Source organism: Branchiostoma belcheri, unplaced genomic scaffold, assembly GCF_001625305.1.
Source record: "Branchiostoma belcheri isolate BF01 breed outbred unplaced genomic scaffold, Haploidv18h27 scaffold9, whole genome shotgun sequence".
In the NCBI taxonomy this organism is placed as follows: Eukaryota; Metazoa; Chordata; class Leptocardii; order Amphioxiformes; family Branchiostomatidae; genus Branchiostoma; species Branchiostoma belcheri.
Genome location: NW_017804575.1, coordinates 1,813,061 through 1,836,222, shown reverse-complemented (window position 1 = coordinate 1,836,222; position 23,162 = coordinate 1,813,061). Strand labels below are relative to the sequence as shown.

Here is a 23,162-nt window from a genome sequence, read left to right as displayed (position 1 = left end):
CATTAAAAGTTCAAAATGTAATTAAAAACCATCTTGGTATGTTCACTTCATGACTCTTATTGCAACATTTCCAGCCTTCATGGGGTGCCTTGGCCTGTTTTTTTTTTCACCCTGTCACTTCATATTTTTTCTGGAAAAATCTGAGAAACAACAAATTAAATTGGTGTGGCCTTATGACCAAATTGAATTGAAATCACAAGTTGAATACAATTTCTGATAAGATAGTTGCTTACCATAATGCTTGTATGTCTCCCCAGGTTTGCAATAAACCAATGCCGGCAAATGAACAAGAGTTACAGTTGTCAGTCTTGTCTCTTCTTCCAGTAAATTAATTATTTAAACCAAGCGGGAAGAAACTTGTGCTCTTACAGTATGGAGCCAGTGTGCCCTGAAGGAGAAAGGAAGAGAAACAAGAAAGTTATCTACCAGCAGTTGACCTAATTACTGACATGTACAAATGTATGTTGTCGGAAATGAAGCATGAGGTAGTCTACGTAGTCTTGGTAGTACTTCCCAATCGAAGATAACTGTGATTTTCCTCATTCACAGGGGTGTGACCTCATATGGCTTACTAGTGTAGTAGTCTAGTACTGTGACAACAAATTAATTATTTTCTAGCATAGATATTTCTCTGACAAAGATAAGTTGTTATTTTGAAGACTGTCAGTGTCCTCATTCATGGGGATATGACCTCATGTGGCTTACTAATCTAGTAGTAGTCGAGTACTTCGACAACAAATCATAGTTTCTTGCCTAAATATTTCTCTGACAAAATTACCAGAAATTGCTAATTTGATGACTGTCAGTGTCCTCATTTGAGAGGGTTTGACCACATGTGGCTTACTAGTCTAGTAGTACTGTGACAACAAATCAATCAGTTTGTTACATCCGGAAAAATCCCCCTAAATTTCCTGTCTACTCCACAATTATAGTGCGCCTGGGAGTTAACTTTAAGCAAAATAAAGTTGACTTCAAGTTGAAGTCATACTGTAACTGTACTTCTCAAAAAACAGGTCTTGCGACAGTTAATTCTCACTTTGGGACAATTGAGATTTACATTGTATTTTTGGGACACTGCTGGGACAATAGGAAGAAAATTTAATTTTGAGGCCTAAAAAAATAATAAAAAGTAATAGTTGTAAGATATTTCCTTTTTTAAACCATCTGTTACAGTGACTGGGCACATCTGAACAGGGATCTTTTTTCATGGATGATGTGATGTACATTAGTAATAGGTTTGGCCTAACAGAGACCATCAGAGATGAGTAGGTGGGTTGGAACAGGTGCTACAGATGGCAGATCAATGGTAGGTTGACATGGGCATAACCTTTCCTTACACAGTACATGATTAAATCTTCCACGGTATAGAAACACACCACTAATATTAATGTCCAACACACAGAAACAACAGTGAAGAACAAGTCAATTTATTTTTTAAAGCTTCATGAATTTTTCTTGAGTCCACTTGACACAGAACATCCCATATCTGATCCATTAGCCCACACTGAATTGATTTGTTGGTTCTCAGATTTTTTTAGAAAAAATATGAAGCACAGGGCAAAAAAAATTAGATAAAACAAAAAGGCATCACATGATAGCCCCAAATTCTATGATAGGAGCCATGAAGTCAACATACCAGGCTGGTTTGAAATTATTTAAACAATGAATTTCAAAGTTTTAATCAAACCACTGCATTGATAGATGGAAAAACTGAATCTGAAGAGAAGGACTTCCTTCAACACTTGGGGCCAAATTATGAGCATTTTGGAGTTGATTCAGAGCCTGAAAAGCTTTTTTTTTAGAAATCAGAAAAAACGGAGCAGATGAATTAGTTAGACATTCTGTACCCCAACTGGTACTTTGTTGTGAACTAGATAATGCTATAATTTGCCCTTGAGGCTCCAGAGGAAAGGTTTTCATTAAAGCTACTTAGTTGCATTAGATTAGTAAATGTAACTAAAGGTCAAAAACATACAATCATGTACAATCTCAAAGACATGCCATCACTTCATGTCACCAACTTTTCTCTTTCAGGGACATTTGATACATGTTGCTGGGAATGTCTAGTCTCATGTGGTTTTTACTTTGAATATTAGTTATACTATGAAGAATTAGCACTCTCTTAACTTATGACAGGCAGCAATATTAAAATGTAATAATGGCGCTACAAGAACAGTTACTCTAATGATGAATTGGTATCAAAACTTTTAAGAATTTCTTCTTGATGTGAGGCAAAACTGAAAAAGGCAAAAGAGTAGCATGAAGTCAGTAAGGAGCCTCTTCTATCTAAATCTCTGTTATATTTTTGCAAATGATACCACTTGATTAATAACAACCCTAATTTAAATCACATACAAATTCACATAATTTTGATATCATTTTGCACATTTATTTGGCAAACTTAAAGATAAATTCTTCACTTCGCTATACATTTTTTGCCTTATGTTTCCTTTCCTATTCAACTTTTTTCCTATCCTTTTCAATGTCTCAATTCCTTTAATGCCCCAGTCCTGCAGACAGTTAAAAAAAACCTTCACGTGGTTGAAAAGTTACCCACTAGAATTGGCAGGAACAATTTCCTTGTGGCATTATAAGAGACCAACAGGATGTTAAGACAATTGAGAAAATCTTGCCGTTAAGTTGGCAAATCTAAGATAACCGACTATTGATCCTGAATCACCGAAAGATATGTCTTGTAGGACATGAGTTATAGACCACTAGAAGGGATGCCAGAACATGTGGTAAAATCCATAGCAAACACCCTCAGCAGGTGTGTGACTGCTTGGTCAGTAGATGTATGGGCTTGTACTTGTCACCCCCCATTACCCCCCTCCCCACAGGGATGTCTGGAATAGAGATAAGAACTATTATTTATTAGGAACTCTCTGTAACAGATTTTCCTACCAGGCCAATAACCTCAAACAACCTTGACACATCTCTCAGGAACTAAAGCATGAAGTTCATCGGTGTTGGTTAACAAGTCGTTATGAAATAAGACTATTAGTAAACTTTCCTTCCAACACTGGTCTGAATTGAATCTTTGGGACATCTCTGTGTCTTTAGAAGGGGTCAAAATCTTTGATTCTGAACCAGCCTTCTTTGCAAGAGGAGTAAAGGAGGTGGTCTACATTAGAGCTCACAGACCTACCCTGAACAGAGACGGGGGGTGGGGGGTGGACACGAGTTATCTGGCACGTACGACGCTACTACAGTCATGTGTCTCTGATGTCACATTCCAAGTTAGATTAGACAGGTCCATTCCATGAACAAGGTTGATGGAGTCAGCCGAAAATGTCCCAATTCATTCCAGTGTTGGAAGGAAAGTTTAGTCTTTATTTCATAATCTCTCCAGAAGTCTAAACTTCTTGTTAGAGTTTGCAACAGGACAACTGCCCATAAAATAAGATAAAAAGTGCCACATAAACCTGCTCAAGTTATTACTCTCAACAAGCCGCTCAGGTGTGGAAATCTGAAGTGACGTTGATGAATTTCTACCAGATGCTTTACCTTCAAAGCAGCTGTTACAGTTTGCTAAAATATCACCGTGTCGGTTGACCCCTCCCCTTCCCAACATATATCACCTTTCCTGGATAAAACACCGATGAATTCTCTAATTTTCATTGATAGAAAAGCTGGTCAGAGGTACAGTGCCTGGTCATATATATGCCAACTCCTCCTAAAGGGAATAGACAGCGTTTAATGGAACCTTTTGTGATGACATTGGAAAATGCCAACACCATGGCAATGGTGTGACAGCCATGGGCATAAATCTCCTGTTTTTGTCTGGTTACATTACTGCAGAAGTCTGTTAAGCAATGTAAGAAGTAACTTGTACGTGTTAAGATAAAATTTACAGTTACTTTCACGGACGATGTTCAGGAGAACTTGCACTTCTTGTTCCGCCGCTCAGAACCTTTCAGCGTGCCACTAGGTTCTCTTCCAGTTCTCATCAATACACCGTCAACATACCTGTCTCCAAGTCATTTTACAACAGCTTCTTTCCCCGGACTGCAAAATTATGGAACTCTCTTCCAAACAGATGCTTTCCGTCCGACTACAATCCACAAAGCTTCAAAACAAAGGTCCACCGCCATCTCCCAACATAACTACATTATAGTCACTTATTAGTACCTCAAGCTCTATGCCTAGAAGTGGCCAAAAATAATTGGCCTTGCATTGAGCGACACCGTTAAAAATATATATATATATTTCTTTCAGATAAGATATCATATTATGTGGTGTCAGAAACATACATGTATACCATTAAGAATTTAGAATGTCATCTATATGTAGTTATTTGTAAATTTGTAAATCAGATTCTGCTGTTTTGGTTTGGTATATTACTGAAGAAGTCTGTTAAGCAATGTAAGAAGTATTTTGTATGTAATGAAGATAAAATATTTCCTCCAGATAAAATATCATGAATGAATGAATGGTTTATTCGATCATTTTGATCAGATAAAGTACATCGCAGCCATGGGATGAATTGCGTACTTTTTACATTTAAAAACAGTTAAAAGTTGACTCTAAATAGTGGCAAAAACTCATCTTTCTCAATTAACAATTCTAAAACTTAAGAAACACTACCTTAAAACAGGTAGGTTGTACTTCTTGTGCATCATATATGTGGTATCAGAAACAACCATTAAGAATAAAAAGAATGTCATCTTATTTGTAAATTTGTAAATCTGCTGTTTTGGTTTGGTATATTACTGCAGAAGTCTGTTAAGCAATGTCAGAAATATTTTGTATGTAATGAAGATAAAATATTTCCTCCAGATAAAATATCATATATTATGTGGTATCAGAAACAACCATTAAGAATAAAAAGAATGTCATCTTATTTGTAAATTTGTAAATCTGCTGTTTTGGTCTGGTACATAACTACAGAAGTCTGTTAAGCAATGTAAGAAGTATTTTGTATGATTGTGTTAAAGATAAAATATTTCTTCCAGATAAGATATCATATAACGTGGTGTCAGAAACAACCATTAAGAATTTAGATTGTCATCTACATGTAGTTATTTCTAAATTAATTTTGTAAATTTGTAAATCTGCTGTAGTTTTGATTTGGTATAATATTACTGCAGAAGTCTGTTAAGCAATGTCAGAAGTATTTTGTATGTGTTTAAGATAAAAGTATTTCCTACAGATAAGATATCATATATGTGGTGTCAGAAACAACCATTACGAACAAAAAGAATGTCATTCTGGTATTTCATATTGTGTAGTAGGTAAACAGCTCAATACCTTGTGCATCTATTTAGCTTGTGGTAAGGCCACACTGATCTAATTTTATGGATTACATCCGTGCGTGCATTGATTTTCGCCTGTTCTCAAAAAAACAAAACAAAAAAATAAAAATCACGTCTTCCGAGGCTCTGGCCTGGATGCCAAAGATCCATGACTCAAGAATTTAGTACATTATGTACAGTGCCGATTCATAAATTCCACAAAAGGTCAGCATTTGTAGTATATGTTGCTAAGTACTACTGCAAATTCACAATACCAGCTTTGTATCCCTGTGGTTTAGCGGCATTTTAATTTTTGGCTGAAATTTTTTTCTTCATTTGCCCGCACGCACTAGTTTGGAGGTCTTCAGAGGATGTCATCCATAAAACTAAGGCAGTGTGGCCTAACTGGAACCTTGTTTCTAGCAGCTACACAATACAGTATCATCAATTCTACCATTAATTATGCAGTATTCCATTATATGAGATTTTCTCCTTCAACCATGCATTCCGACATACATAAATTCCCAATATAAAACTTTCCCCTCAACTTAAATCAAGGTTGTAAACTTTGCAGGCTATAATCTCCTAAATGTAGAATATGGCATGATGAAATATAAGCTGTCAGTTCTTACAATACTTTGGGAATAGTTTCATAGAGGCTAGCTATGGGGGTTAGTGCTGTGTACCGGTTCGCTGGAACTAGTTCCGGACTTGTAAAAATGTTTCAATTAAAAAAAAACTGAACATCTGAAAGTTCTGGACTTACAAAAAAATAATGTCACATTCCCCTTTTTGTACTTAACCACCTGGAATCTTCAATACTTTTATTAGTCAAAAATTTGTGCTGCAAAATGAACATTGCTATTTGGCATTGTCAAGTGTTGGCCTCCGTAAATTATGTGACCGCAGTTTCAACCAGACGTGCCCCGCAAACAACATATCTTGCCTCTAAACCCTGGCAATGCAGTGCTCGCTACAACATTTTGCAGTAAAGATGCCCCATTTTCCATTGGAAAACGTTATGTAAGAAGTCCCTTCCACATTTTTTATATGCCCTGGGTTTAGGTCAGGACTTACAAGTCCGGACCTGAACCTGAACCTCTGGAATTGAATCAGGACCTGGACCTGAACATGGGTTTAGGTACAAAGCACTAATGTGGGTAGCATGTTCTTGTTCACGTGGCAATGGTATAGGTACAAATATCTATCAAATGACTGTAAACTACAGAATATTGGAGGTTTGTGAAACAATGGAAGGCATTTCAGCACTAAGGAGAGACAAGGTGTAGGTAGCTAAACTTTTCAACTGTCTTAACATTACCAGAACTGAAGAAAGCTTTATTTCTGTAGTAAAATAATGATACAATCATGTAGATGCTGAAAAATTAGCTTTCATGACAAATATCATGCATACTATGTTATTAAAGTGCCATTGTGGCAATACTGAATACTGTAAGCCCTATGGGAATGTCACTTGGTTGTAAACTTAAGAAATACGACTTGAATGCACCTATTTTTGCACAGTGGGCATGTGAGTGTTAGAAGTGGACAGTAAAAACAGGTCTCTTTATTTCACAACTTCAGATGAGTGTGTGCGTCCATCTGGGTAAAATCATGACTCTATTTCTAACTTCAGATTAATGTACAGTTCTTAACAAACCGCAGGGTAGAAATACAATGCTATCACAATACTTCACATGAACGTGTGGACCCAATCAGGATTTAACTACTATCCTATCTTGCAAACACAGATAAATCAGCAGACGTAATCAGTATAAAAGAAATGCAATTTTACAAAATTTACATGGATGTGTGAACCCAATTTTGGTAAAAAAAAATAAAGTGCCATCGCACAAATTCAAACAAATGTGTGAACCTACATTTTGTAATCAGGGTGAAAAGTGATTCTACTTTAAAGTGTGTGGACCCAACCTGGGAACAATATAAAAAAAGATTAGTCACAAAAATATATTTCACAAATCCAAACAGATGGTTCAGTGACATCAAGGAATGGTCAGGAAAAAAATGGCTGTCCAGCTGACCAGACTGGCTGATGACCACAGTGAAAAACTTTTGTGGACAGACAAATGGCTCCTATGTCTTAATATGGAACTGATGATGATAACTGTGGTTAACCCAGGTTGCAGATGCTAGGACTAGTAGGAGACGACAAACCAAATATCTGCTCAAAACTGCTTGAGATTCATAACATCCTAATTAGCTAAAGGAGGAAAATTTGTATTTTCATCAGGCGACATACCAAACAGTTTATTCACAATGGATGTGTATATTTTCATGAAAATGAATAACACAGCCTATACAAGCTACATTTTAAATTACCAGACTACTTGGTCCGATATAACTGAAGCTATATCTTAGCAGATAAAGTAAGTAAAGTAAGTAGTATATCTTAGCAGATGAATGCATGACAGCTGACTTAAGCTGTATATCAGCAGCTGAATGCATGACAGCTAATATCACTGCTGCAGCAAAATTAATTCCAATGATCCCTGCAATTTCTGCTAAGAGTGACATTAAGGTGGGTGACATCCGTGTTGGGGGCAACCTCGAAAAATTCAATCCCAGCCAATCACTAATCAAATTAAGCTCTCCTCAGTGCTGTAACAACCAAGTCCAACATCCCTGGCCAACAATATGGAACACTGCAGCCATACTCAGGAATTTATAATAGAATTCAGGCTTTGAAACGGAACCTGCTACCAACTAGAGCGGATCAGCACTAATTTTCTGCTCTACTGAGGGGTCTGGGAGCCATTTATCGCTACATTAGGCACAACTGTGCACCAGGCTTGCCGACAATATTATTGGGTACGCTTCAAGCAGCACACTTGGGTAATCAAACAGCAAGCTGTGACAACTCATGATTGAAACATTTGAATTTCTGGAAAAAAATTTAGGGCTGTAATCCAATATTCTTGATAATGGAAATTATCAGTCTTTGAGGAGTGACTTTTTTGTGCATTATTCATGAGAATCAATTTGGAGATTCGAGACAAGAAGAAACTTTTGTTTGAAAGGCTGAGTTCAACTTCTCCAAAACATCTTACAGGGCCACTAAACTTTAGAACAGAACCTCCTGAAGTTAAGTCAGAGAGGGAAGAAATGTTTAATCTTGCAGCCTCAAACAGACAATGTACTTAAAGGTTATATGGACTGTTTAAACCTGCAGGAAAATTGTATTATAGCCAATTTGCAGGTGCCATTATACCTCCCTTTCTTCAGACATGTTTAACACTACTAAGCGTCCACTCCAAGTTATTTTGGGGAAAACTCCATTATCTGTTGAAGTCGAATGACAATTGGTGTTGAAATTGAGAACCTCTTCCTATAACCCTGATTTGTGAAATTCCGTCCAAGTTGCCCCCTGCAAGTTAATTCTATTCATTGAAGTCAAATAAGCCCTCATGCACATGTTGGGGAGCAATCAAAACTTAGCAGCTCAGCCTGTTCTGACAATTTACATCAAGGCATGTCTCTGGCAACAAGTTCTCAATCAGTGGGAAGCACCCCTGAGCTTCTACTTTCAATTTCCTGCCCCCGACTTAATTTCAGTTTCTCTAAAATCTAGTCGACCAGTCTTCTTAGGGATTACTTTATCCTTGAGCTGTTGAAAAATCAATGTGCGTGCACTACACTGGTACCTCGCTGGTTTGTTTGAGGAAGATTGAGCCATAAGGCCACGCCAAGTTGACTTCTTGGTTCTCCGTTTTTCAGGAAGTAAGTGAAGCAGGCAGGTAAAAGAAAATAAAGAAAAGGCATCCTACTTTTGACCCAAATATGACAAAAGTAGCAGGCTGCATGGTCAAAATTTTAAATGCTTCAGAATTTTAACTTAAATTTTTTTTTAAAAGAATGTTTAAAAAACATTTAACAAGTACTAAAAAATTCTAAAGGGAAAAAGCTTTAGGACTTTCTTCAACTGTTAGTGCTAGAATAATCAAAGCATTTTAGGGTCTTTGTAATGGTTGAAGCGTCAGTTAACAGTGACCTACAATGGCTTGATGCTCTATAAAAAACATAAATCATTTTGAATTCACATTCTGACAAAGGTCATCACAGGAAAATAATGGAAACTCTATTCTCAGCAGCTTTGAAGGACACCACCCTACATGCTTCCATGACTTGCCCTTAAGCTTCCTGTCCAAGATAATCACTTCATCCCAACGTCTTACCCAGATGGATTCCACTTGCGGCAGGTCTTGCTCAGTGTCTCATCCCAAGGAAGATTGCTTTCTCTCTTGATACCTTGACGAGTAACTGTTGCCGACTTTTCCCTGTCTAAAGAATATCCAGGGCCTTCAAGGGTCACATAACCGTAACTTTCCCTTCAAAGGTGTTCTGGTGTGAAGTTTATCACTAAGACTTCCAATGAATATTCCTACCCTGTAAAAATCCACTGGGTGTGTACAGAGACACTTTTTATGTGCAGCAAAACTGCACCTTTGAACTGGAGGTGCAACTTTCAATGTATCACAAGGGAACCTACATCAATACTGGCTCTACAGAGATGCGGCTGTTTTCAGTAGGTTCAAGTCCAACATCAGACCAAACTGCCCTCTGAGGGATTACCCACTCAGGCTGGGTTAATCTATTTAAGACGCTTGATGTTCATTGGCTGCAAGATGATGAAGGGTTTAATCACCGGGGGCTTAGCATGTACCATCTCAGTGAACTTTAATCCTGACCTTAAAGCAGATAGATATTTGAGTGTGCAGCTGTGTAGGATGAACCAATTCACTACAGAGATAAAGTTTATATTGTGTAATGTTATTTCTTAATGTCCAGTGGTAGAAATACTTTTTTCAGTGTTCTGCAATGTTGCAGAAGGTCAAAATTTTGTTCTGCAATTCGGAAATACTTTCTGCAACATACACACTTAATAAAAGTCTGAATTTAAACCCACGGCACATACAAAATTGCCTGTTGACAAATATTTTACATACAATTTCAGAAATACATGCAAAATGACTTGACTATAGAGTAGTTAACACAAAGCTCTTAAACACCATTGAACACTAGTAGCCTTATTTTTTTCAGTCTGCAAAATTGCAGGTTGCTTCATTTTTAGTCTGCAATATAGAAAATGTCTCTAACAGAAGATGGGTATTTCTAACACTGATGTCTCTATCAATTTTCATTTCAAACAGGCAAATTCACACGACATTGTATAAGATCTGAACTTTTACCATGAATTCTGTATGGTGTTTTCACTCGTCTATACACTGCCAGGTAAATTTATCCCAAAATGTACATTGAAAAACCCCACCTGACTTGGTAGTCTATATGTTCCAACGATGTCAACATACATGTATATACGAAGCATGTTTCAATTTGATGATACAAATCAAAAAGTAAACAGGGTCTAAAATGATACAGAGCAAGTTTTCATGTGTAGGCATAAACTAGATGGGAAAAGAACAGGCTCCCAAATAAAGCCAAATCCCCTTTCTGTACTTGAGAAATGTAGCATATAAAGTAATCCTCAGACTTATTCATTTATTTATTTTATTTTATTTTATTTATTTATTTATTTTATTCTTTGCTTCAGGCCAGAGGCCCATATAAAAACAGGGACAATACAAAAATAAGTACAGAATGATACACAAATCTCATACAGATGTCTAAAAAATGCTGCCAGTAGAGGCTCCTTGTACACACGTCCGAATGACAAAGCGTGTGGACAATACTGTTTCTCGACGCGAGAGGGCGCTTAGCAAATGAATATGTCACAGTTTGCGCCACCTGGCGTCGAAAGTATCGAGACATAAAGAAGCACATAACAAGCTGTTACTACACCACCTAGGCTGATTCATCAGCATTTTAAGCGCGTTATGGTACGCTGTCTTAAAACACTGTCAAGCACACCAACACTGTGTCTGATCCACAACTGCGAGCAATATACTTCCATCAATGCAATCCAGCAGTTTGATCCTTTTTCTTCATCCTTCAATCAGCCAAGAATGTCCTTAGCAGCAGTCAATCCAAACTGAGAGGCTTACGGTAAATCAAGGGAGGATTGGAATCAAGCAAGTCTCTTGGTTGTAAAAAGAATTTAACACTGCTCTTGTCTACAACTGCTACAAAAACATTAACTTTACAAAAAAGTAGTGCTGTGTACCGGTTCACTGGACTTGGATCCGGACTTGAAAGAATGTTTAGGTTCAAGTCCAAAAAAAAACTTAAAAGTCAAAAACCGAGTCCAGACTTATTACCATAAAAGACCATTTCCTGACCATAAAAGACCTTTTCTTTCCAAACCACCTAAAACCCTCCGTAGATTGCAAAATCTTTGCTGAAACATGAACATTGCCATCAGGTATCGTCAAGTACCGGCCTCCATGTTATGTGGCCAAAGTTTCACCCAGACAACATTGCAAGGTTGCCAACATGCAATTTTGTATATGCCATGGGTTTAGGTCCGGACTTGTCCCGAACTGAACCTAAACCTCTGGACTTGAATCCGGACCTGAACCTAAATGTGGGTTTAGGTATGCAGCACTACAAAAAAGTGTACCACTGACAGTATTTACATGTAGTAATGTACTAGCTGACATGTCTTGAACAGACATATATCACAGTGACTGCAATACTGAGCACATACCTCAGTTACCTATGTCCCTTTTGTGTGTTCAGCCTTAAGTTTGTCCTGTTCGTAAACTTGTACCTTGGTCTCTTGGACCCAACTATATTGTAAACAATCATGGCAACACTGCAAATCAATAACCCAGGTGGCAAGGCAGTCGTGTAGTTAGCGCTATTGACTTAGAATCTAAAGGTTCTGGGTTCAAATCCCTAGCCAGTAACAATGCTGTGCTCTTCTCTTTAGAAAGGCACTATTTCCTTGCTTGACTCAAGTGAATGTGAGTACCTTGCTTTGGGTAGGGATGTCCTCTTGGATGAGAAGTAAAGCTGGAGGTCCCGTATTTAAGGACAGCCAGAACTTAAACACATTAAAGATACCACCACACTTATAGTTATAGAAAGAGAGAATAAATAAATCAAACTTTACAGTCTGGTCTTTATACCCAGAATCTTACGCAGCTTAAACTTACTGCACAAACTGGTGTCATGCCTTAAGGCAGTTTATCAATTATGCAAAACACCTCTAGGGCATTTCCTTTGTTAATCACTATCATTAAATCTGGTCCTATTCATCTATTGTTGCATGATGATGTCTTACAAACAACTGGTTTGGTTATTGCCTAGTAACGGGTGGCACAACAAAGCAAAACAAAACAAAACATACCCTTTTACTTCTTTTTGAACCTCCTTGCTTCAAGGGTGTTTTTGAATAGTGGAATATGTCTTTGTAACAAGTGCTAAATTCATGGTGAGCTCTGTTCTTTGTGTTGGAACAAAGCCTAAACTTTACAGCTAAAGTCCTACCGACGTGTAATTTTCTTCTTGTCTACTACCCTGCTGTTTGAGTACTGAATAGGGAGTGGGTATGCAAAGCATAATCATTACCTTTCCAGAAGAGTTAGATTTGGGAGATTAATTCATCCATGTACAGGATAACAAAAAGAAAAGCTCTGGATAGATAAAAGAAACTCTATTGATAATTTTTTGCATTATTTTGTATGCTGTTAAATAGTTTATTGGCAAAACATCACCCATGCAATCGCAGCCTTATAGTGCTGAATTGATGCAGGGTTTACAATCAGATGAATACAAATGGTAATAATTATTAGTACAAATGGTAGTAATACACATAATAATACAGTGTCACATAGTAAACATGATACATTATTTGTTCCACGTTTTGTGGAACTGCTGTAAGGGTCTGCGCGGCCATTCAGCGCCACAAGGTGACCTCAATACGACTTTCCCCAACCTAAGTTAGGTACCCATTCACACCTGGGTGGAGTGAGGAAAGTCGTGTAAAGTGCCTTTCCCAAGGGCACAACGTTGGGCAGATATCCCAGGTACGACTCGGGATCGAACCCGGGTCTCCCGGTTCACAGTCGAATGATCTACCACTACGCCACCCGACGCCACTAAGCTATTAAAAATAGAGACTGGTAGACTGGAGAGTTGTGGTTGCTAATGCGTCTTTCTTTTCTAACCTCATGATAATGAACGACTGACAGGTCTTTTGGTGTACTATAGCTAGCTGCCACATGCACCCAGTATTTCGAGCTATCTGGTCTATCTGGTGTGACTATAGCTAGCTGCCACATGCACCAAGTATTTCCAGCTATCTGGTCTATCTATACCAGCAGAAGAACTGACCTTAATTGTCTCAGCTGACAGCTGCCCTTGCCAAAGTTGTCAGTTGTGCGGCTGTAATGCCGCATTACGTGGTCATTATCAGATCACTTCTGGGGTTACCCCGGCATTAAACTAGCTCCCACTGAACATTGGGAGTAATGCTAGATTGATGCCATGACCATTAATCATCATTAATCATCTTGGCCTTTTGGAGTGGGGCAGAAGCTGTTGCCTGATGTGATCTCCACCCCTGACAGCCTGCCGGACAGCTTGCCAGTGGGGATGGTCACACCAAATTAATCCTGTGCTCTTTGAAAACATATGTGCCTTCTAGGAGGTGAAACATAATCTGTTTTCTTTGAGCTGAAACACAGCTGCATCATACATATCTCCAAGTTTGGCTTGTTTTGACCAAGCTACAGGAGTCTTTTCTTTTCTTTGAATGTCTTTTAACCACTAAATCAAAAGGTCCAGGACCTGTTGGCCTGGGCTGATAGTGACTGCATTTGTATACATACAGAGCCTCCTACATGTGCTATGGGGAGTTGCAAAGGATGGTCTGATCTATCATGTGACCATGTATGGGAACATTCTGCTCCCCCCAGAGGTCATGTGACCTATGGGGGGAGCAGAATGCTCTAAGCTGTCTTGGTCCTACATTGTGTTCTCTCTCTCCACTTCTTGTTAGACATTTGCTACCAGGCACCACATTTTTTGACCAAATGTCTTGAAATTTTAATAGAGCTTGGGAATATACTTCCACAGGTATTCTTGGTTTAATTTTTTGGATGCAGGCCCTAAAATAATTCAATGTAGCTTTTTTGTAAAAAAAAAATAGTCCCAAAAAGTATATTGTAACTTATTTGCTCCTGTGTCTTCATATTAGGTCAAATAAAGGACCTAAAATTTGGTATGAGGATAGTGGTTCATGTACGGTGTTGGTGGTTGAAGTATAATGACAAGAAGTCCTAAATGCAACTTCATGTATGTTCTTTTAGGTTGGAATTGCAACAGAATATCTGAAAATATACCCTGTGTAAAAGGGGGACAAACTTCAGACTGTTTCAGGCCAGGCAGGTTATATACTGAATTAGGTCAGTCAGGCCTGCTCAGAGGCGGTGGGACGTCAGTTGCTGACACAGGATGTTCTAAATGGTTGAGGATTGTGCTTACTTGAGCCTGGTGCTAATGTAAGGGTCAACCATAACCGAAGACTGTGACAGAGGGCATTAATGCAGGGGAAAGGCAAACTAATTGGTTCAAGGCACTGCAGAGTTGACAGTGGAGGGAGGTGCCTTGGACAGTCATAATCTACTGTGAAATTAGGCACTATACTGGCTGTAATGCAGGATGAATGTTTCAGGGGGTAATGCTGCATAGCAGACCACTTTGGCAAGGGTGATCAATACAAACCGTGTTTACAAAGTGCCCTATCTGACAGAGCGTGCTTCCCGGGCTGGTCGCTGATATATTCATTACCTGACTCGTGTCCAAAGGCAACTATCCTAAGGCTTACTTCCAGAGTTTGTAATTATCAGGTAAAGACTGTCCCAGTACCTCTGAGAAGAGAAACAAATTGATGTTCTTATGATAGCAACTGCTGTAATACACAAATGATTCAAAAACAGGTAAGGCAGTGATTGTTTATGTGTAGCAAAATATTGTTCAGACTATGAACAATTAGGAATGTAACAGTAACTGTACGAAAATTAGATGCAATGCTCACCTCAGAAAGAAAGATCATTCAGCAAACTGTTTTAACCTGCACAGTATCAGGTACGGAGTCACATGTGTATCCTGGTACGAAAGGGTCATCTTTATATATGTATCCTGGTTCCAATGTCTTTGATGGTGCGGTCATATTAATCATTATTTTGGCCATCATAAAATTTTGACATAAAATTTTCATGCACAACAATTCAGCAAAGTATGGGACCTTGAAGTTTATGGTGGTGGAAAATTACTAGACAGGAGAGCCCTACAAATGTATGTTCTGATGTCCTAGGTTCTGACATCTCTTTGTTTAGCTACATGGGATTATGTTGTTCGAACATGGGGAATAACCTATACATGTACATGCAGTAAAAATACATGCAGTAACTCACCCCAGGACATATTCTCTTCTCACTTTCTCCACTTCTCAAATACTTAACTGAAGGAAAAGTAGATACAACTTACGACCAAAAATCTTCATTTTGCACTATGTAATACTAATTGTACTGCTAGGTTCTTTTAGGTTTAGGTAGAACTTTATTCAGTATACTTTATAGATGTATTCGATAATATGTCCTGCATGATTTACACAATGATTGTTGTGACAATAAAGTACATTTATTTGTATATGAATTCCCAGCCTGTGTTACACAATTTCTCACTGGCAGGGCGCCAGTTAGTCGGGCTGACCGGTAGTACGTGTAGCTGTCAACAGTAGCATCATTTAGTCAGGCTACAAGAATTCAAGGTCTCTCTGAATTCCACAGTTGAGAGCAAATCTACATTAAGCTTCAGTCACATCAGTTGAAGACTGTGGACATCACAGCATATTGGTTTACTGGCCACACAAATTTAATTTGTTAGTTTATGAATTCGCCCTCTTTTCTCCCTCTTTTCTGAATTGCAAAAAAAAAAAAAAACATTTCAGGTTCTGAACCAACTGTTCGGTACCAACAGTTGAAGGAAGTCCCTTCTCTTTTATAATTAGTTTTTCCATCTCTCAATGCAGTGGTTTGATTGAAAGTTAGAAACTCATTGTTTGAATTACAAACCAGCCTTGGTATGTTGAGTTCATGGCTCCTATCATTCTCTTAGCATTTGCACTGGGGATATCTAAGGACTATGCCTAGGCCTGATTTCATTCTTATTTTTTTTCGACCTGCCTCTTCATACTGTTCTTGAAAAATCCGAGAACCAACAAATCAAATTGGTGTGGCGTTATCAGGGATTAGGAGAGGATAGGGGAACATGCTGTAAGGTACATGATAGATTTCTGTCTGTGATGTACAGCACTTGATAACCACTATCAGGCTGTGGGAGGGAGACTTACAAATGAAAGGGAGTATTTCCAGCCTCCTTCTCCAAGTGATTGTCTGTTCTGATCTGTAAGTCTCCCGGGTTTCAAAGGATGTTGTTTAAGTGCTGCGGTGACAAGACAAAAATTGAAGCAGGATTCTGAAGCAGAATTATAAAGGCTTAATACAGATACAGATACAGTGAGACCTACATGTAATACCAGCTCAAAAAAGAACAAGGAATTAAGTCATGTCTTCAAGTACCAGTTATCAATCAAGGATTGAGGTGTTCAAAAACTCATTCTTTCCTAGAACTATCACAGAGTGGAACTCGCTGTCACCAAGTACAGTAGGGACATTGTCATTAGATAGCTTTAAACAATGTTTAAAGTTAGCTGTATCAAGTCGTTCGGTGTACTTAAGGTTTGAAATAATTAAAAATTCAATGTAGCCAGCTGACGCCACACCGCATGCCTGCAAAGCTGGCCAGGTGTGTTATGCCAAAGGATGGTTATACCAGCGATACAGATACAGATTCAAACTGCACTTTTCAAACTCAGTCACCTTTTACCACATACAATAAAAAGTTTATTAAACCCAATAGAGTTGTTGCAAATCAGAGTGGCAAATCTGAGAGCCGACAAATTAAAATGGTGCGGTATAATTTTGTTTACTGTAACTATATCCTGTAACATCAAACAAGGATGGTATAAAAAAAATGATCTCAGAATCACATGATATCAAGAACAGCAGACAATAATAAGGATATCCTTGTTTTGTTTATGTTTAGGATTTGTCTGCAGCTGCAATGATAACATGTACCATAACAGCTATCTGTATGGGAGTACGAGTGTCAACTCACCTACATTGTATATGTAATGTATATATAGTGACACTGGTTTATGTTATAAGGTTTTCTATGAGTAACAGTGTATTTTATGGGCACGTCCTGATAAGAATTGAATATTTAGTATTGATTAAGCTGAGCCATTAGATTTGTTACCAAAAAAAAAAAAAAGAATGTACTTATTTCATCATAGTTATAAAACAGCTGGGTATCCCATTCAGCTACATGTAGTAGCAGCTGATTTCCAATGGGGCCCAGTATACATTTACACAGGAGTCAAGACAAGACTTGCAAGTTAGTGCAACAAAACTTATCACTTATTGAAGAGTAGGGCAGTCCTTCCCGGTGTGAGTGGTTCAAACCTTACAGTCCAGTCTTATGCAGCTTGTACTTACATGTACAAAACTAGTGGCGGTTTAAGGCGGTTTACGGGTTATGTGAAACCAACAAACACTGAGAACTACCAGGAGCACCATCTGGTATTGAAAGTTTGCGGGAGCGCACCAGAGATCTCAACCGCTCAATAATGGTCTTGGAGAGCCTTTAATTTCTTTGTTTAGCAATATATTTCCCTTGCGGTACACGTAGCCTTCGATGCCCAGAATTGAGATCTTTAACATGTTTCTACTCTCATTTATAAGAATTTCCCAGTTGTCATGAACACCAGAGTGCTTTACTTCTTTGGATTATCCTCCAAGATCTAGCTTGAGGATACACAACACTTCATCTCTGGCTCAAAAGCTTGTGCTTTCCCATTTTCACCTCTTAGTTCTGAGCCTTCTGGAGTTGACAGTGGTCAGTTAATCAATACGACATCCTGTTATCTCTCTCTGTCCACATGGGCTCTGATCTCTTGTAGCTGACCCGCCTCAAGCCTCTGTGAGTGTGCGAGGCCTAGGAAAAAAAATGTTGTGTTTCTTGTTTCGTTCCCTGAAAAAATTAGGGTCAGTAGATAGGGATTATTTTTTTTATTTTTTTTTAGACTTTGGCGATGTCTTGTGATCTAACTCATACCAAGGAGTTCATCATTCGTAGCGATGGGAAGATGACAGACTCGAGACGGAATTCGACCGGTTTCGACTTTATTCAGTCTTTATCAAGAATGACAGAGATCGGACCACTCCTCCTTTTATACTTTTACTGTGCCTCTCTAGTGCAGGGCACTCTGCTCGAGTTTTAGATATTGACCAATCATTAAGCATTAAGCATCTCATATCTCATACCAAGGAGTTCCTTGTTTACACAATACAGTTTAAGTAAAACTTGCATGAGGTCACTTATATTTTGAATGTCAATTTTGGAAACCAATTATACAATGTTTCAAATCATAGACCTAGAAAAGGTTGCAAAATTTATGTCCCTTGCAGGGGTCAACATAAAAAAAAGGCTGGGGTTGGCAGTTTTTTTTATAGTCGTCGGGAAACAGGAAACACAACCTTTTTTTTACTAGGCCCGAGGTACTGACCCACAGACATTCTTCATTTGAAAATCAATACGTCTTAGTTTGGTGCAATTGACTCGGTGACCCAACGTTTCGAAAAGACGTGGCTCCATGACTCATAACACATTATCATTTAATAATTTCCAACTAAGACGACAATCTGTTTTAGGTGACTGATCAATAACAAAGGAAGTAAATTGGTGTTAACAGATTAGACATACATGTAAAATGAAATTAGCATTGATATTGGGTGCAGTGAACATGGGTTATTGCTCTGTGATGTACAATATCTAGAATCAAGTAATAAAAGGATTACTCAATGACTTACCTAAAACAAGGCAGTTTGAAAAATGTTTTACATTTACCTAGTACGCACCAAAAAAAAAACAAAATCCTGAAAGCAATAGCTACAAATTACTTGTGGGCACATGATACACAACCACTCATGATGACACCAGAAAATTTCTGTCTATTAAGATTTAAGTTTTGTATTTTTTATATACTTTTGCTTACAGGCTTTAAACTCACTACACAGCAGTGATCCATGAGTAAAGCCCTCTTGTGACAATGTGGAGAACTGCAACTGGAAACCAACAGCACAAAACTTCAATTGAATGAAAGTCGACCAGTAATTTTTGCTAGATCCCGGGCAGAGTCTGAGGCCTTTAGCACTTCCTTACATGACTGACCTTTTGACTTTCTAGCATTATGCCTGTCCTGTCAATGTTCTCCCCCACCCATGTGCTGTCAACCTACTCTGTCTGGACAAACAGGTACACAAACCCACAGCTCAGTCACCCAAAACAATACCTCCATACCCAGAGGTAAATATGAGGAACTTCAAGTTACAATGTAGACCAGTTTCTTATTCAAGCAGTCTTTTCCCAATCACAGTGACATTCTCAATGTCTAAATCTCCTCTTTAGCCATTTGACTCATTTATACCAGTTTACACACTCCTGGCTTACACATGAGCATTCTTCATGGGGGGGGTCTGAATGCCCTTTTTTGTAAGGCGTAGTCTTAAAATAAATGTAATCCATAGGCTGCCTCCCCAAAAATCAATGCTGCAATATTTAGCCACAAAGCGTAAAGTCGCAATCAGCTCTGAGAATTTAACCTAATTTGTAATTGGCAGCGAAAATTTTGCCTAATTCCTAATCACTAACCCCCATGCAGGCCCTCTTCATGAACTGCTGAAAACAGATGTTCCGGTCAAGTGTTGTCAGTCCTATTTTAAGTCCTGCGGGGCCCATATATATATGGGTTGTACATACAGTACCATCTATATAGTGCCCTGCATATGTGCGATTTGGGGGTGTTTCTCGTGCAACGCATCACACCGCAGCGAAACGCAACGAATGCGGAAGTAACTACGCCGCCGCAGGGCAAAAAAAAGTCAAGGGTCTGTGACCTGATTAAGACATGAAATTATTTGAAAATATTGTGTAAAAATTGCCAGCAGGACAAGGGTTAAGAGACTTTTGCAACAACTGAAATGTCCCAAATGACTGGAGCGGACATTGAGCGTATACCAAAATCATTTTGACCTATGTGTTTTTGCAATACTGTATATAATGTAAGGATACATCTATTATGGATATACTAGAGAAGTAACATTTGCAAAGCAAATGCAAAATGTTTATTTTCGGACATGGTCTGCTCTGTTAATTCTTACTCAAACACAATATACATGTACTACTTAAGTATATGGTGACAAGAGCAGAGCAGACCATGAAATTGCAACATTATGTAACCCAACACCAGTCACCATGGTGACAGACGTCAACAAATCATTTCATTGGTCAGGTCATAGGTCACTGTTTGGAGAAGAAGAAGAGGAAGAAATAGAGCAAAAACAATATGTTTTCCTTCGTTAAACATAATTACGGTCACCGTACCACTATATCTTCATGGATTTCTTAGCACTCCAAGTGATACTGTATCTTGTTACCGGTATATTTTGTCTGACCCTTCCCTCTTCAGTCCTGACCTGACTGACAAGCCTCCAGGAGTATTTCATGAACAAACAAAGGCTCAAACACACTGCTGAACAAACTCTGAAGAGGTCTGTATTGATGCTGATAATCCACGTTAGAACTCAGCATACAGCTGAACAAATTCAGACTAGACTGCACACTATACACTGTAACAGCTGTTCTTCGATCAGTTTCGGAGACTCACGATTGGATCAGGGCTCGAAATTAACAGTGTCCCGATGGCCACTGACTAATTAAGATATGATAGGTTTTATTCCACATTAGGTCTTATTCAATACATTTATTTTATTGTTTGTTATTTTCTTTATGTAGTTTGCCATACATTGTACCATGTGCAATTGTCATGCAATAAAGTTCTTCTTCTTCTATAATGAATCATTGCCATAAATATTTCAAAAGTGGCAGAAATTTGATACCAGTAATACTTTTTATCACTTTGTTATTCTATTCTAGCCCCTTCGCAGTCCAAATAAATATTACAGGGCTCGAAATTCATTTTTGGGAATAGGTGCACTGGTGCAACCAACCTAAAATATTTGGTGCACAAAAAATTTTTGGGTGCACTATATAAAACAAAACCTAATTACAGATCTTACTGGGAGCTAAATTTAAAATCTAAACAAGTACTACAAAGATTTTATAATTATTTTTCTGAAACTTAGAATCTAAGTTAGATGCCAAGAATATCCTGTATACTATTATAGATTTGATATACCTACAAAAATATTTGGGTGAACCAGTGCACCCACAGAAAAAAATACTGGGTGCACAGCTCCAAATTTGGGTGCACTAAGGTGCACATGTACCCAGTACCCATATTGTATATTATACTTTTCAAATTAAGGAACCAAGAATCTTAGATGAACAAGCTGAAATATTCTGTCAAGCTGAAACAAGAAGATATTCTGTCAACTTACCAAAAGATCAGCTGAGTTTCGTTTCCTTCTCCACTGTCTGTGTGAAGACTCAGATCCTCTGGCAGCAAGAACTGGTTGTACCACCTTACAAACAACTAGCAAAGCAATTATTATAATAACATAATGTTAGTAATTTGTGACGAACGCATGAGATTCGGCCTTGCGGACGAAACTCTCATGTCAAGATTTTAAAAAACATGGATTGCATTTTTCCAAGGAGGTTAATATTTAACGTTAACCTCCTTGGAAAAAATGCAATTTTTTAAATATTTAACCTCCTTGATTTTTCTGAGCCTGCATTTCTGTCGGTGAACAAAAATTCAATTAACAGTTTCTGAAAAGAATATTATACAAACTTTCACTTACCGACAGTTTGTAGGCTAAAGAAAAGGACCTTGAAGTTCTTGTTCGGCAAAGGCAACGACAGTCCTCTTCGCTGAACACCAGTTTTTTTTACTGTGCCCTGCGGCTAGAGTTGTCCTTTCCACTGAAATTCCAGCTGTTCGCTTTGAATCGACCGAGCGTGACCAGGACCATATTGGTATACTGAGCCTTGTCTTTCTTAGGAAGCCAACAGGATGATGACAACAGTGTATACAGTATCTTTGCACGCACAAAGGGCGTTCAATCAAACACGCACAGACAGAGCGCCCTTCGTGACAAAACGGAATATTTCTCACATGTCACTCACTCGGTCGACGCAACACCATGGCAACCGTTCCGAAACTTCACGGATACTCACGAAGGTCACGATCGGGTACGATCGACCGTTCTCGGGATCGATGCCGAGCGTCCAGCTGAGTTTGCAACAGTTGGTCGCCGCGTTATCTTTTGTCATAGGTGCTCTTTGAAAAATAATAATTCATTCAACATTTCGCAGATGTTTTATCTTCAAACGGCCAAGAAGAGATAATGATAAAAAAAGCCAAGAAGATCGAGATAAAGATTTTCCCAAACCTGGTCTTGTTCCGTCCTCTGCTTCACAATATAACTGTCTTTACGCCAGTGAAGTTTAAGTTACAGACACGTGTTAAGCATCTGAATAAAGATCAGCATTTAAAGACCACAAATCTGTTCTGAGCCTCTACTCTGAGATAGTACTGTAAAATGGTAATCTATAAGGTAGAGCAGTGTTTTAACGTTTCAATTTTACTGAACAATTTAACGTTAACACGTTCCGGCCTTCAGAAATGTGAACTTCTTCATTGCATTGGGGGCGATTTTCAACATGTAAATGCCGCCCTGCATTTTCCGAAATCGCCCGCAATAAGTAAATGTTTTCAACTTATTTAGACTTGTACGCAACCTTGATCGACTCTGTAGTCAGTAGCTTCTTAACCCATGTGTAAGGCTCTTATACGGGATCAGCTTCAACCGAGTTGCTGCTTAACTTTCCAGATTCGTGATCAAACTTTCCCAATCTTAAGCATCTTGTTGATGAACTCTGGCGAAATGTGCGTCCTCACTTTAAAGAGTCAACGAT

General features: G+C 38.4%; 1 long non-coding RNA gene across 1 annotated transcript; it reads right to left on the bottom strand.

The window, feature by feature from the left end:
• Positions 1 to 273: 273 nt before the first annotated feature.
• Positions 274 to 22,160, bottom strand: LOC109487827. The gene is made up of 3 exons (XR_002141283.1): positions 22,046 to 22,160; positions 21,680 to 21,774; positions 274 to 388 (listed from the first exon to the last, which is right to left on the bottom strand). It is a non-coding gene; the product is annotated as an uncharacterized LOC109487827 (long non-coding RNA).
• Positions 22,161 to 23,162: the final 1,002 nt, after the last annotated feature.